The sequence below is a fragment of the Megascapheus bottae genome, chromosome 35 (genome assembly GCF_031878675.1).
Source record: "Megascapheus bottae isolate mThoBot1 chromosome 35, mThoBot2.hap1, whole genome shotgun sequence".
NCBI classification, from domain to species: Eukaryota; Metazoa; Chordata; class Mammalia; order Rodentia; family Geomyidae; genus Megascapheus; species Megascapheus bottae.
In genome coordinates, this window is record NC_143543.1 from 5,784,951 (window position 1) to 5,800,600 (window position 15,650).

General features: G+C 38.0%; 1 pseudogene; it reads left to right on the forward strand.

Moving 5' to 3' along the window:
* The first annotated feature begins 540 nt into the window (after positions 1-540).
* The window catches only part of LOC150042558 (periodic tryptophan protein 1 homolog), a 32,000-nt pseudogene continuing 16,890 nt past the window's right edge, over positions 541-15,650 (forward strand).

Sequence of the window (15,650 nt, forward strand, 5' to 3'; positions counted from 1 at the left end):
AAACAACACAAAAAACACAACCCTATGTTGATATTTTTTTGGGAGACATGTATAGACTACATTGTTAAGAAATGATAAGAAGGACCAGTGGAAGACGGAGGCGATTCAGGTTGAGTCTTTCTGAGCTCTTGCCAAGATACCAGGTTTAGCACCAAAGCAGAATGTTTATACCTAAAGATCGACTCTAAAAAAGCTTTAGTGGGGCCGGGAGTTTGGCCTAGTGGTAGAGTGCTTGCCTAGGATGCACGAAGACCCAGGTTTGATTCCTTGGTACCACATACATAGAAAAAAGCTGGAAGTGGTGCTGAGGCTCAAGTGGTAGAGCTATAGCCTTGAGAAAGTCCAAGAACAGTGCTCAAGCCCTGAGCGCAAGCCCAGGACTGGCCAAAAAGAAAAAAGAAAAAGAAAAATGTTGGAAATGGTGCTGAGGCTCAAGTGTTCAAGTGTTAGAGCTCTAGCCTTGAGAGAATCCAAGGACAGGACTCAGGCCCTGAATTCAAGCCCAGGACTGGCAAAAAAAGAAGCTTTAGCGCCACAGAGATGTCAGTAGGAGAGGAGAATATTAGACAAACTCCCCCAGAAATGGCAGCGGAGATACACACTCCCTCCCTCTGGAACCTGAGCAAACAGCACACCTTGCTCCAGCTCAGACCTACCAGAGCCAGGGCAGGCAACTCTTCATGTCGTGGACCTGCAAGCTCCACAGACTCAGTCAATCAAGGGAGTTGTGAGCACTCCACTAAGACATTTTCACTCCTCTGCACAGAACGGCATTTGGAAGAAGTTAGCACTCCCACCAGCCAACAGCAGAGCCATCTTGACTATTGGTAATGACCCTGCCAGAACTCCTGGAGCCTGAGAAGTGGCACCAGCAGTGTCATCTCTCAGTAGGGCAAAGGTTTTTCCCAGAATCAGCTTACTGGATAGAAACTTTTCTGCCCTAGAAGAACCAGCTAGGCCCTGGCAGGGAAGCTCTCCTAGTAAACAAAGCCTGCAGCTCCACCCCAGGCTCTTTGCTGATCTCGCTAAAAACATAGCAGCTGGAGTTGTGAAGCTCACCAAGGACTCCAGTATAATGCAACTCCATTCTTACTCAAGCTACTGAAAACTGCCAAATCCCCCCTATAGGACACATAAAGCCCATAACCCGGCTAGTACATCAACAAGGGTGAACAGTCACAGTGTCCCCAAACCAAACCTATAAGGCAGAACTTTTTCTGCCCGATGAAACAAACTTATTGGAAGAACCAGCTAAGCCAAACAACAGGAGAAAAAAGGCTTCATACAATATCTGGAGACCAAACTCTGTGAAGACACAGTCTCCCCCTCAAAAAAAACTGAAAAAATACTTTTTGCTGTTGTTTTGTTTTTGTTTTTTTCTTCTCCAATCATAATTTTTGCAAACTTTACTCCTTTTTTCATTTGCATTTTTACTTCTTCTCGCTCTCTTTTTCTTTTTGCCATTTTCCTCCATCCTCCCTTTTTATTTTTTAATTTTTCTTTTCTTTTTCCTTCTGTCATTGTGGTGAGTCCTTGTTACATAGTGAGAGCATTGTGTACAGACCCGTTACAAATTGTACTTGCATTGACTCAGCCCCCTGCTTTGTATTTTCTCCGTTCTTAATCTTAGTGTTTCATGATTAAGAACTCATAATAGGACTCTCTTTTTCTTAAAATCACTGATCACTTTCATATATACTTTCCTCTCTTCTTTCCTTGTTTATTACCCTTTTTATTTTTATATGATTTGTTTTATTTTTTCCTAAATTTTAAATTCATTTACTTTTCCCTTTCTGTCATTTTAGGTCAATAATCTTCATCCCATCTCTTTACTTCATTACTATATTATTCTTACACTCCTACATTACTCTTTTCCTATTTCCTCTCTTGTCTTTCATACTATTTTTATATCTCTGGTTCTTTATTCCTTCTTCAATTCCTCTAATGCAAGGATTTATGGTTGACTGTTTTTGACCAAGTGTATATATGCATGTATTCAATTATACTATAGGTTTAGATTGACTTAAATTTCGTAGAGAGTGGATTGTGGGTTTTTTTAGTCACACATCTATGTTTGGTGTTGGTTTTAGATTTGTCTGTAAGAACACAAAAGGAGAGAAGGAGTGATGATACTAATCCAAAATTGTGAAATTCTACAGTCTGGGCAACTATATAACATTAGGTAAGGTATACCTTAAACTTGTAACCATGTGTGGTATTAATCTTGCTCTAATTTTCAAATGGGCTGAACAAGAAACTCAAGAAAAATGTCAAACAAAGGAATAGGATCTCCCACCCAGCATAAACAGCAATAGAGCAGTCAGTGGCAAACCTAGAGGAAAGTTCTTTATATGTCCTACAAATGCAATTGATAAACATGATCAATGTAACGTTTGAAAATATACAGAAGGACATATGTGAACGTGACAAAGAGAGACAAAGAAAAATAGAGGAATTAGTAGAATCCACAAAGAAAAGCTTACTGAACTCCAACAAATGTCCAATGAGAGTAAAGCTGATGAGCTAAAGGACTTCAAAGAGATCACTCAAATTGAAATTAAAGAGATAAAGAAGTCCATACATGATATAAAATAAGAAATGCAAGGCATCAAAAATGACCAGTTGGAAGGTAGGAAGAGGAAGAACAAAATAGAACGAATTGGTAGCAGGTTAGACAATGCAGAAGAGAGAATCTCCTCAATCAAAGATAATCTAGATATTATAGAGAAAAACCAAAAAATGAATCAAACCCTATCTAGGAAAAATGAGAGATATCTTCAGGAACTCCAAGATACTGTTAGGAAGCCCAATTTAAGGCTAATTTGTACTGAGGAGTGCCTAGAGAAAGAGATCAATTGAATTGGAAATATTCATCAGGAAATGATCTCAGAGAACTTCCCAAATATCCAGAAGGGCAGGACCATCCTCATACAAGAAGCTTTTAGAACCACAAACAGACATGACCAGAAAAGAACATCCCACCAGCACATTATAATCTGTACAGGATCAATAGAGACTAAAGAAAAGATCGTGAAAGTAGCCAGGGAGAATCTACACACCTAATGCCGCAGCACCCAACTTCATCAAGAAAACTTTGCTCACATTAAAACCACATACATATCCAAACACAGTGATTGTTGGTGACTTTAACACACCACTCTCACCTATGGATAGATCAACCAAGCAAAAACTCAACAGAGAAACCTCAGAATTGAACAACTGCATAGAACAACTAGACATAACAGACATCTGCAGATTATTCCCCCAACAAAAACACAATATACGTTTTTCTCAGCAGCACATGGAAAATTTTCTAAAATAGATCACATTTTAGGGCATAAAGCAAACATGTGCAGGCACAGAAACACTGAAATTATTCCCTGCATTCTCTCTGAACACAAGGGCATCAAATTGGAACTTAACAACAATCTCCAACAAAGAAAACCCTGTAACTCATATTTTTGAATCACCAGTAGGTCTTCCAGGAGATCAGAACAGAAATTTAACAGTTTATGGAATTTAACAAAAAAGAGCACACAAAATACCAGCTCCTTTGGGATATGGCAAAGGCAGTACTCAGAGGAAATTTAGAGCTCTGAGTGCCTACATCAAGAAATTGGAAAAATTGCAAACTAACAATTTAATGGTAAACTTTAAACTCTTAGAAAAAGAAAAACAAACCAATCCCAATCCTGTAGAAGGAAGCAAATTATTTAAATTAAAGCAGAGTAAACTGAATTGGAGTCCAAAAGAAACATAGAAAGAATAAACAAAAAAGGAGTTGGTTCTTTGGAAAAATTAACAAAATTAACAGAGCCTTAACCAAACTGACCATAAAAAGAAGGGAACACTCCCAAATAAACAAAATCATGGCCGAGAATGGAAATATCACAACAGAAATTAACAAGATCTAGAGTATCATAAGGGAATAATTTTCAAACCTTTATGCCAACAGATTTGAGAATCTAGAAGAGATGAATTAATTTCTAGGCAATATTAGCATACCCACATTGAACCAAGAAGACCTAATTCAAATAAACAGACCTATTACTAGTACTGAAATTGAAATGGCAATAGAATACTTCCCATCCAAGAAAAGCCCAGGGTCTAATGGATTCACAGCTGAATTATTATATAAGGACTTCAAAGCAGATCTCACACCAATACTCCTCTAGCTTTTCAACAAAATGGAAAGTGAAGGCTCTTTGCAAAACTCATTCATGAAATCACCATAACTCACATCTCAAAACCACACAGGGAATCATCTGAGAAAGAGAACTATAGACCCCTTTATTTGATGAATATTGATGAAAAACTTCATAACAAAATACTGGCCAACGCCTTCAGCAACTCATCAAAAAACTTATACATTAAAATCAGACAGAATTCATCACAGGGATGCAAAGCTGGTTCAATACACAATAGTCAATATAATTCATCACATCAACAGGAGCAAGGACAATAATCACATGATTGTCTCAGTAGATGGAGAAAAGACATTTGACAAGATCCAGCTTCCCTTTATGCTAAAAGTTCTGGAGATAATAGGAACCAGGCAACATTCCTAGGTATAATAAAGGCCATGTATGAAAAAACCACAGGTAGCATTATACTTAATGGCCAAAAGCTAAAGCCATTTCCTCTAAGATCAGGAATGAGAAAAGGATGCCCCCTCTCTCCACTTCTCTTTAACACAGTATTGGAATTCCTAGCCAGAGCAAGAAGGCAAGAAGTAAGCATAAAGGGAATCTTTGGGAAAGAGGAAGTGAAACTTTTCATCTTTGCAGATGAGATGATTCTGTATTTTCAGAACTCCATAATTCTACCCCCAAGTTGATTAAGCTGATTTGAAACTTTGTCAAGGTAGCAGGGTGTAAAATTAAACCTGAAAAATCAGCTGCCAATAATGAGAGGAACAAGGCAAAAATCAGGAAAGCAACTCCTTTTGCAATAGCCTAAAAGAAAATAAAGTACTTGGGGATTAACTAAGAATGTAAAATACCTTTATGATGAAAATTTAAAACCCTGAAAAAGGAAATTAAAGCAGAACTGAGGAAATGAAAAAACCTCCCATGCTCCTTTGATTGGAAGAATTAGCATTGTGAAAATCTCAATCCTGCCAAGGACTATCTACAAATTCAATGCAATACCCATCAATATCCCAATATCATTCTTTAAGGAATTAGAAGAAGAAATCCAAAATTTCATATGGAATGAAAAAAAGTATAGCAAAAAAATTCTTGCAGAAAGAACAGAGCAGGAGGAAATTTCAATACCAAACTTTAGACTTTTACAAAGCTATAATTATCAAAACAGCTTAGTACTGGCACAAGAACAGGCCTGAAGACCAATGGAACAAAACTGAAGACCCAGATATTAAACCACAGACCTATGGCCACCTAATCTTTGTCAAGGGAGCCAAAAAATAGAATGGAAGAAAGACAGCCTCTTCAACAAGTGTTGCTGACAGAACTGGTTAAGCACATGCAGAAAACTAAAGTTGAATCTTTCTTTGTCACCCTGTACTAGAATTAACTCCAAATGGATCAAAGACCTGGAGGTAAAAGCCGTCACTCTGAAAACTTTATGAGAAGGAATAGGAGATACATTAGGCCCCCTTGGCACATGTCGAAACTTTCTTAATAAGGACCAAGAATCACAACAAATCAGAGAAAGGCTGGATAAGTGGGACTGCATTAAACTGCAGAGCTTTTGTATGGCAAAGGACATAGCCATTAAACTAATTAGGAAGCCTACAGAGTGGGAGAAGATCTTCACCAACCATACAACAGACAAAGGCCTCATATCTAAAATATATCAACAGCTCAAAAAATTGAATCAATCCAAAACTAATCTCCAAAGTAACAACCATCCCATTAAAAGATGGGCCAAAGATTTCAAGAAAAGAAACTTTTGAAAAGTTGCAAACAGGCAAAGTATGAAAAGGTGGCAGGAGGAGTTAACATGAATGACCTTGGAGAACACACGTTGTCCACAAGCCAGAAAAGTTCCATTTGTGGGATGGATAGAGCTGAGGCCCATTATACGGAAGGAGGAATATGTGGATTGGGGAAAGAAAGGAGTGTTTTATTAAACTGGTTTTGAATAACCATTCTGAGATTAGGGCTGGAATGGAGTGGTTCAGGGTCCAGCAGGAGGCCTTGATAGATATGTGGATTATAAAAAAGGCAAGAATATTAATTTCTGCCCAGTTAGAAGGTAGACAGTGATGGATGTTAGATGGGCAAGCAAGTATTTCTCTTGGTCTCCTGGCTCTGATTAGTTTTGAAAGGGTGAGTGTAAAGTGAATTCATTTAGGATGTGACATCATCCAATCCTCATTCTAATCCACAGTTCTTCATTGTCAGCTCTAGCCAGGTCTAGCCTCATCCTGAGCACCTAGAAGGTGAATATCGCTGGTATAGCTCATCCTAGTTGGCATTAAATGGGCACCTTCCCCGAGCACTTCTTCTCAAGACTAGTGCTCAACCACTTTGAGTCAGAGCACCACTTCCAGCATTTTCCTGGTTAGAAATAGGAGTCTTTTAAATCATGCTTCCTGACTAGTTCTGTGCTGATACCTTGGGAGATGGTGTTTTAGAAGGATTTTTCTGCTCAGGCTGGCTTTGAAATACAATCAAAAGTCTTTGCCACAAAAGCCCTTTTTTTATTTCCAAATAAAGCAACAAGAAGACAAACAAGAATAAGGATTGCCTGTATTTAAAGAACTGACCAACAGACACTTGCCAGAATTCTGCAGAAACAAAACTCTGTAGCTGTGGGCCTGGTGTGTGGCCCAGGGGTAGAGTGCTCACCTATCATGCACAAAGTCCTGGATTCGATTCTTCAGTACCATATACACATAAGCTGAAAGTGGTGCTATAGCTCAAATAGTAGACCACTATGTTTGAGAAAGTTCTATGATAGTGCCCAGAGCCTGGGTTCAAGCCCTAGGACTGGAAAAATGAAAGTTTAAAGAAAACCCGCATTCTTCATGTAGATCTATGCTACAAATAAAATGTATGTTAGATCCTGGCAATCTCTTGGTAAAATAGGCTAACATTTGCCTCTTCTTTTTCTCTTTTGTGCTACCACCTACTCCCTTTAAGATCAAGGGACCAGAGTTATTTGGAAAAAGTGTGCAAGTGATAGTGCTGTGGCTTTCAGAGTCTGGCCAGACCCAAACATTTTCTTCCACGCTGTTTGCCTGAAGACTTCCCCATTAAACTTCCTGCTTGCATGCTCTATGTAATCTATCTCAGGAACTGCTAATTTTAAAACCAGCTTATGTTAGCACTACACACAAGTTTGGCAACACATTTATCAAACCTGTATTTTCACAATAATTTTTAACCCATTTGTTGTGGGAGTTTGGCCTAGTAATAGACTGCATGCACAAAGATGTGAGTTTGATTTCTCGGTGCCACATACATAGAAAAAATAAGCCAGAAGTGTGCTGTGGCTGGTGGGTAGAGTTGTAGCCCAATACCAGGACTGGGAAAATTATTTTAAAAAATTAAAAAATAAAATATAATTTTTAAGCCATTTCAAGTCCAGCAAAATTAATGCAAAATTGTGTATTAGGACTGGAAAATCAAAACCTTCCTTTTTCTTTTATATTTTGTTTTCTTGTCCTGGGACTTGAACTCTGTTGTGCTCAAATCTACTCTCCTACTACTTGAGCCTCAGCTCAACTTTTAGTTCTTTGTGCTTAATTGGAGATAAAATTCTTATGGATTTTTCTGCCCATACCGGGTTCAAACCACAATCTTCAGATTCCAGCCTCCTGAGTAGCTAGAATTAAAGGTGAGAGCCACCAGCACCTCATCAGTATTTTAAATACAATTGTTGGTATTACTCATTGAAATGGAACAAGGTCCTAACTTCTGCTCTATTTCGTTCGGTGTTAATCGCACATACTAATAGGTAGTTCTATCATGAATTGAAAAACAAAAGCTGATTAGGCACAATTGCTCTAAAGTATGTGGAGATGCATAAAATCATAAATCTTGCATATTTTTACTTCGTAGTATTTACAACTCTTCTTACCACAGAGCAAATGCTAAGGAAGTTATGTTTATGTTAGGATGTTGGCACAAGCAATATGCATAGCAGGACTTTGGAGCTTCAGTCATTTGATTCTGTGGTCTTTCTACTTCTCAGGAAAGTAAGAGAGACAAATATAATGAGATATACTTAAAAACACTTTTGTTATCATATGCACAGATGATTTATAAAATGTAGCTATATTGTCAACAATTTGTCATGAGATATTATGGAACAAGAAAAAAAACCTGGAGGTTAAGTTATTGGAAGTGGCTAAAACACTTGTAATTACCAATACATGGAGTTAACAGAAAGTTAAAATGTTTCAGTCTGGAGCTGAGAGTTTGGCCTAGTGGTAGAGTGCTTGCCTAGCATGCATGAAGACCCGGGTTCAATTCCTTGGTACCACATACAAAGAAAAAAGCCAGAAGTGGTGCTGAGGCTCAAGTGGTAGAGCTCTGGCTTTGAGAAAGTCAAAGGACAGTGCTCAGGCCCTGAGCTCAAGCCCAGGAAAGGCAAAAAAAGGTAGAAATGGTGTTGTGGCTCATGTGGTAGAGCTCTAGCTTTGAGAAAGTCCAAGTACAGTGCTCAGACCCTGAGTTTAAGCCCCACAATTGGCAAAACATATTCCAGTCCAACTGAGGAAATATAAAGGATAGAACTGTGGGTAGGGGTATATGAGGTAGAGAAGGGACAAATAATACTGAAATTATCCAATAATAATTAATGTTAACTTTTATCACAATAAATGCTGATTGATTATGATTAACTTGAGTAAGGATTTCCTAATTTCTTTTTGAAGTATAGTACTAAAAAGGAACAAATTATGACACTTCTTTCCAGATGTGCACCAGTGAGTGACATATGCAGACATATGACAACACAGAGAAATCAGTGCTTCCTGAGGGCACAATTTTCCTGGTTTTGGAGATCACTTTGGCATGGCTCTGCTTTTATATGTTCACTGATGTTCTTGGGGTTTGTGGGAAGCACCAAAACCCTGTCATTGTTAAAGTCAGTAACAGGTATCTCAGTCAAATCTTGTTAATATCCCAATCTTCTGTTTACTCTATCTCTTGATCTTTATTGTCCCTCCCAAGATAATCACCCATATCCATCCACAAACCACATTTGGATTTGTGTTCTCTGTGCCTGTTTCCACAGTGTTTACCATAATAACGATTGTGGTTCTAGCCTTCAAGATCCCTTCTTCAAGAAAATTATGAAGTGGCTGCTGGTGTCAGGGACTCCTAACTACATTCTCGTCTCTACCCTGAACAAAGTGACTCTCTATGGAGCCTGGCTGGGAGCCTCTCATCCTTTAATTGGCATAGTTACAAGGTCACAAAATCATCCGATGTAACAACTGTCCCTCACTGATTTCTAGTGTGTCTTAGGCTCCCTGAGCTTCCTGGGCCTACCCAGTTTCATCATGACTTTTCTAGCCAGGGCCATGCCTGACAGCTTTTATGAAGCCATGTTCCTGACTTTCAGTATTCTGTGGTCTGGATTACATTCCTGCCTGTCTACAACAATGCCAACAAAATGATCATGGTGGCCATTTGTTTTAGCTTTCCATCTTGCCCTCTAGCATAGGAATTCTGTGTTGTATTTTCCCTGTAATATTGCATCATCTTGACCGAAATTCTTTGTATGGCTTTATATGGGAAGAAATAAGCCCTTTTTAGTTACACCTTGTGTCTGGTCCAGTGATCTATTAGCTTAAATTATGGAAGTGTTTCAAAGTATAAATGACTCTTAAATTTCTATATTAGTGGTACAGTCACAACCTGAAGCTATGACTCTTAGTCTGATCATATGTTGTTCCTATTTAATATGCATTTATTCCCTCCTAGGAACCAGTATGTATGAGAATCTAGAGCCAATTCAAGCATAATAAACATGTTTCAAATATATAGAAAAATGTACATTTTGAGAAGAAAAAATAGGATTTTTGTTCACATATAGCATCATTGCCTAAGGTGATAATCACAAAGAACCAACAAAGCACTCAATACATAAAAGATTTTAGAAACTCAACACTTGAGTGATATAAAATAGACATAATTTGGCTATATTCACTGTAAAACAGTGGACTTGAAATTAAAAACAGAATAACATATATGTAGTACAGAATGGGGAAAAATGAATGGTGGAATTTTGGCAGGCACATTGAGACAGTAATAGGAGAAAAATTTGAATGAAAAAGGAACATAAAGTTTCAAACAACATGCAATTCCAAATAGAAACTGAGTTAGATACAAACGTCTAAAGAAAAGGCTGATTATCTGGATGCTAATGGTTTACCCTGTAATTTTAAGTGTAATGGAGAATGAATAGAGTGTAATTGAGGTCCCATCCAGTTGGGAACTCTTGATGGAAATGACAGATTGAATAGTCATAGTGAAGTAGCTGAGCATGCTTAACGTATTTAAGCATCATGTGTAAACATGCAACAATGGAACATGTTGAAATTGTTTTTAGAAGTCACGAAGTGACTTCTGAATCTTATCAGGGTACATTGCATGAGTAACCGGAATGTCCAAATAAACTCATGTGAATAACTAGTATATGCTACACAAAATATATGTCATACAGTAAGATATAATGAAATGTTCAAGGTTATGTGAGATCGGTGGTATTATGATTAAAAATTATAATTTTCTAACAAATACTAATCAAAGCCATATTAGCTTCTAGCAAAAATTGAACAGAAAACTCATGTGAATTTCACGTATTTCACCTTCACTATGCTCTATAGTAATAGAGCATATGCTCTATGCAGTAATGCTGCATAATATATAAGCCAGTATAAACATGTCATTGTGTTATTCTGTCCATTAATAATGCTGTGATACATATTTTCTGTTGAACAGTACATGATTGTCTTCATGTACATTAAGGCATGGATCTCACACGAAACCCTGCTAAATTTCTGTGCTGCAGGGCTATTAATGTCTTTGCATGTATTTTCAGTATAATATATTTTGAGAGGAAGGATATAGGTGGTTCTTTTTACATATTAGATTATGGCCAGAGGAGGATTTCCTGCACAGAGTTCATATTCTTAGAAATCCATAGAAAGGAAACTCCAAGTTTTGGAAATATAAATATGTCATAATAGTGTAATGATCCATGTATTCAACATGCCTTTAGAAATTACTAATGGAAGAAGTTAAAACTCAGGATGTAAATATGCCACACAATGTCTAAGTTGACCTTGAGTTGATAACTGATGTTCATTTGTTGAGTTATTCATGATTACGGCCTCTCCAGGCAATTAATAATAGGGTACATTTGTGGGGGGTTCTGTACATTGAATTCATATTGAAACCTACCCAGGTGACCTAGTAATGTTTTGTGGATGTTTTCTACATGGCGTGTGTCAAACTCCAGTGAGTGGACTTAACATTTTATTTACTTGTTCTTTTTGAACATTTCACCTTGACCTGCAATCTCATCATCTGATGCATTCCAGTTGCATTATCCTAAATATATTTCAAACAAATACTTTCTTGACAGACTTGGAATAAAATCTGACAAAGAGGGACCGGGAGTGCCCTAGTGGTTAAAGTGCTTGCGTAGCATGCATGAAGACCCGGGATTGATTCCTCGGTACCACATACATAGATAAAAGCCAGAAGTGGTGCTGAGGCTCAAGTGGTAGAGCTCTAGCCTTGAGAAAGTCCAAGGACAGTGCTCAGGCCCTGAGCTCAAGCCCAGGACTGGCAAAAAAAAATCTGACAAAGAATTTCATACGTGGGGCCTCCCTATCTGTGGTCTTGGGTGAAATCCTAACACCGGGGGTGTAGATGAGAATCTGTAAACATGTTTTCTCCTGGATTCTGGGCCTCAGATGTTTAGTTTCAGGGCCAAGAGTTTTCTGCATTCTTCCTGGGGAATAGAGGAGCCTGTAATGAGAGAAGCTGTGTTGGAATATCCATCCCTGTCTACAAGACAAATGCACACATATATAAAAATATAAGATATACAGATATATCTGCATGACACTGAGGGTTCATGTCCAGCCAGAATTCCAGCTTGGCAAATATTTCAGTGATGTAAACTTTGATTTTCACAGTTCTTCAGTTTTCCCTCCTTGACAGGTCCTTGGCTGACACTGTCTGCTTTCCCAGAATGAATCACAGGGCATATGTGGATGGAGATATGATGATTTCTATATTTTTTATTTTTTATGTATTTTTTATTGTAATTAGTAAAAGGGTGACATGATATTTGCCAGATAGAATGTGAATTAATTCACATACATTGATACCCTTTCACATGTCTTGGTACCCATTTCCCTCCCCCCACACCCCCCACCCTTCTTGATTTTCCCCTCTTCCCTATCAAATTTCAAAGAACCAAATACAAATAAATTCAATATATCAAATAACAAAGTGAGATACTGTAACAATATGAGATACCCAAGGGACAGCAGAGGAGATGAGAGACTACATAGTACATTAAGGACAACAATCATTCGTTATATGGCTTTTGTTTCATTATCCTGGAGGTCCTTTCAATTAGCTTCATACTATATGGCCATGTGTATCAAGATTTTGCTCTATTGCAGATGTCTGCTAGTAGAGCCGAAGGTTTCTACTGATTATGACGAATAAAGGAAACCATTGAGCCTAAGTTCCTTTGAGTCTGGCTTACTTCACCTAATAGGATTTTTTCTAAGTCTTTCCATTTCCTAACAAATGGGGCGATGTCAATCTTTCTGACAGCAGCATAGAATTCCACTGTGTACAAATACCACAACTTGTTGATCCACTCATCAACTGAGGGACATCTAGGTTGGTTCCATATCTTTGCTATGGTGAATAGTGCTGCAATGAACATTGTTGTGCTAGTGGATTTAGTATGCCCTTGTTTCTGGATGGTTGGGTAAATGACAAGTAGTGGAATTGCTGAGTCATAGGGGAGTTCTAAGTTTAGCCTTTTGAGGCACTGCCACACTGCTTTCCATAGTGGTTGAACGAGTTTGCACTCCCACCAACAGTGTAGTAGTGATCCCTCCTGGCCACATTCCCGCCAGCATCTGTTATTATTCGTTTTCCTGATCCTGGCCATTCTAACTGCAGTGAGGTGGATTCTTAGCGTTGTTTTGATTTGCATTTCTTTTATGACAAGAGATGTTCAGCATTTCTTCATGTGTCTATAGGCCATTTTTGTTTCTTCTTCAGAGAAGACTCTTTTTAAATCTTTGGCCCATTTTTTAATGGAATGGTTGTTACTTTGGGGATTAGTTTAGGAGTGATTCAATTTTTTGATTTGTTCATATATTTTAGATATGAGGCCTTTGTCTATTGTTTGGTTGGTGAAGATCTTCTCCTACTCTGTAGCCTTCCGAATTAATTTACTAGCTATGTCCTTTGCCATACAAAACTCTGCAGTTTAATGCAGTCCCACTTATCCAGCCTTTCTCTGATTTGTTGTGATTCTTGGTCCTTATTAAGAAAGTTTCTACCTGTGCCAAGGAGGCCTAGTGTATCTCCTATTCCTTCCTGTAAAGTTTTCAGTGTGTCAGCTTTTACCTCCAAGTCTTTGATCCATTTGGAGTTAATTGTAGTGCAGGGTGACCAAGAAGGATCCAACTTAATTTTCTGCAGGTGCTTAACCAGTTTTGCCAGACAACTTGTTGAAGAGGCTGTCTTTCTTCCATTCTATTTTTTGGCTCCCTTGTCAAAGATTAGTTGGCCATAGGTCTTTGGTTTAGTATCTGGGTCCGCAATTCTATTCCATTGGACTTCAGGCCTCTTCTTCTGCCAGTACCAAGCTGTTTAGAGAATTATAGCTCTGTAATAGAGTCTAAAGTTTGGAATTGAAATTCCTCCAGCGCTGTTCTTTCTCCTAAGAAGTGGTTTTGCTATACGGGGTCTTTTATTATTCCATATGAAAATTTGAATTGCCTCTTCTATTTCTTTAAAGAATGCCATTGGGATATTGATTGGTATTGCGTTGAATTTGTAGATAGCCCTTGGCAAGATTGTCATTTTCACAATGTTGATTCTTCCAATCCAGGAGCATGGGAGGTTTTTCCATTTCCTTAGTTCTGCTTTAATTTCCTTTTTTAGGATATTACAGTTTTCTTCAAAAAGGTCCTTTACATTCTTAGTTAAGCTAATTCCTAGTTACTTTATTTTCTTTGAGGCTATTGTGAAAGGAGTTTCTTTCCTGATTATTGCCTCGTTCCTCTCACTGTTGGCGTAAAGGAAGGCAGTTGATTTTTCAGGGTTGATTTTATAGCCTGCTACTGTTCCAAAATTTTGAATCAGCTCAAGGAGCTTGGGAGTAGAGTCTATAGGATTCTTTAAATACAGAATCATGTCATCTGCAAAGAGGGATAGTTTTATTTCCCCTTTCCCTACTTGGATCCCCTTTATGCTTGCTTCTTGCCTTATTGCACTGGCTAGGAATTCTAGTAATATGTTAAAGAGGAGTGGAGAGAGTGGGCATCCTTGTCTCATTCCTGATTTTAGAGGGAATGGCTTTAGATTTTCACCATTAAGTGTAATATTAGCAGTAGGTTTCTCATACACAGCCTTTATTACATTGAGGAATGTTCCATGGATTCCTAGTTTCTCCAGAGCTTTTAACATAAAGGGGTGTTGGATCTTGTCAAATGCCTTTTCTGCGTCTATTGAGACAATCATGTGATTTTTGTCCTTGCTCCTGTTGATGTGTTGAATTATATTAATTGATTTGCGTATGTTGAACCAGCTTTGCCTCCCTGTGATGAATCCAGTTTGATCATAGTGTATAATTTTTTTGATGAGTTGTTGCAGACGGTTGGCCAGTATTTTGTTGAGAAGTTTTGCATCGATGTTCATCAAAGATATAGGTCTATAGTTCTCTTTCTTTGATGAATCTCTGTCTGGTTTCGGATGAGGGTTATACTGGCTTCATAGAATGAGTTTGGTAAGGAACCTTTATTTTCAGTTTCGTTGAAGAGCTTGAGGAGTATTGGTGTGAGCTCTGCTTTGAAGACCTTATAGAATTCAGCTATGAATCCATGTGGCCCTGGGCTTTTCTTAGGTAGGAGTTCTCTTATTGCCATTCCTATTTCAGAGCTTGAAATAGGCCCGTTGAGTTGGGTTAGTTCTTCTTGGTTCAGTGTGGGTATGTTAATATTGGCTAGGAATTCATCCATTTTTTCTAGATTCTCAAATTTGTTGGCGTAAAGATTTGAGAAGTATTCCCTCATGATATTCTGCATCTTGGTAATTTCTGTCGTGATATTACCATTTTCATCTGCGATTTTGTTTATTTTGATATGCTCTCTTCTTTTTTTGGTAAGATTTGCTAAGGGTTTGTCAATTTTGTTAATTCTTTCAAAGAACCAACTCCTTGTTTTGTTGATTCTTTCTATAGTTTTTTTGGATTCCAAATCATTTAATTCTGCTTTGATTTTAATTATTTGCTTTCTTCTACTGGGATTAGGGTTGGTTTGTTGCTCTTTTTCCAGGATCTTAAGGTGAGACATTAACTTGTTGGTTTGCAATTTTTCCAACTTGTTGTTCTAGGCACTCAGCGCTATTAATTTTCCTATGAGTACTGCCTTTGCCGCGTCACAAAGGAGTTGGTATTTTGTGTGT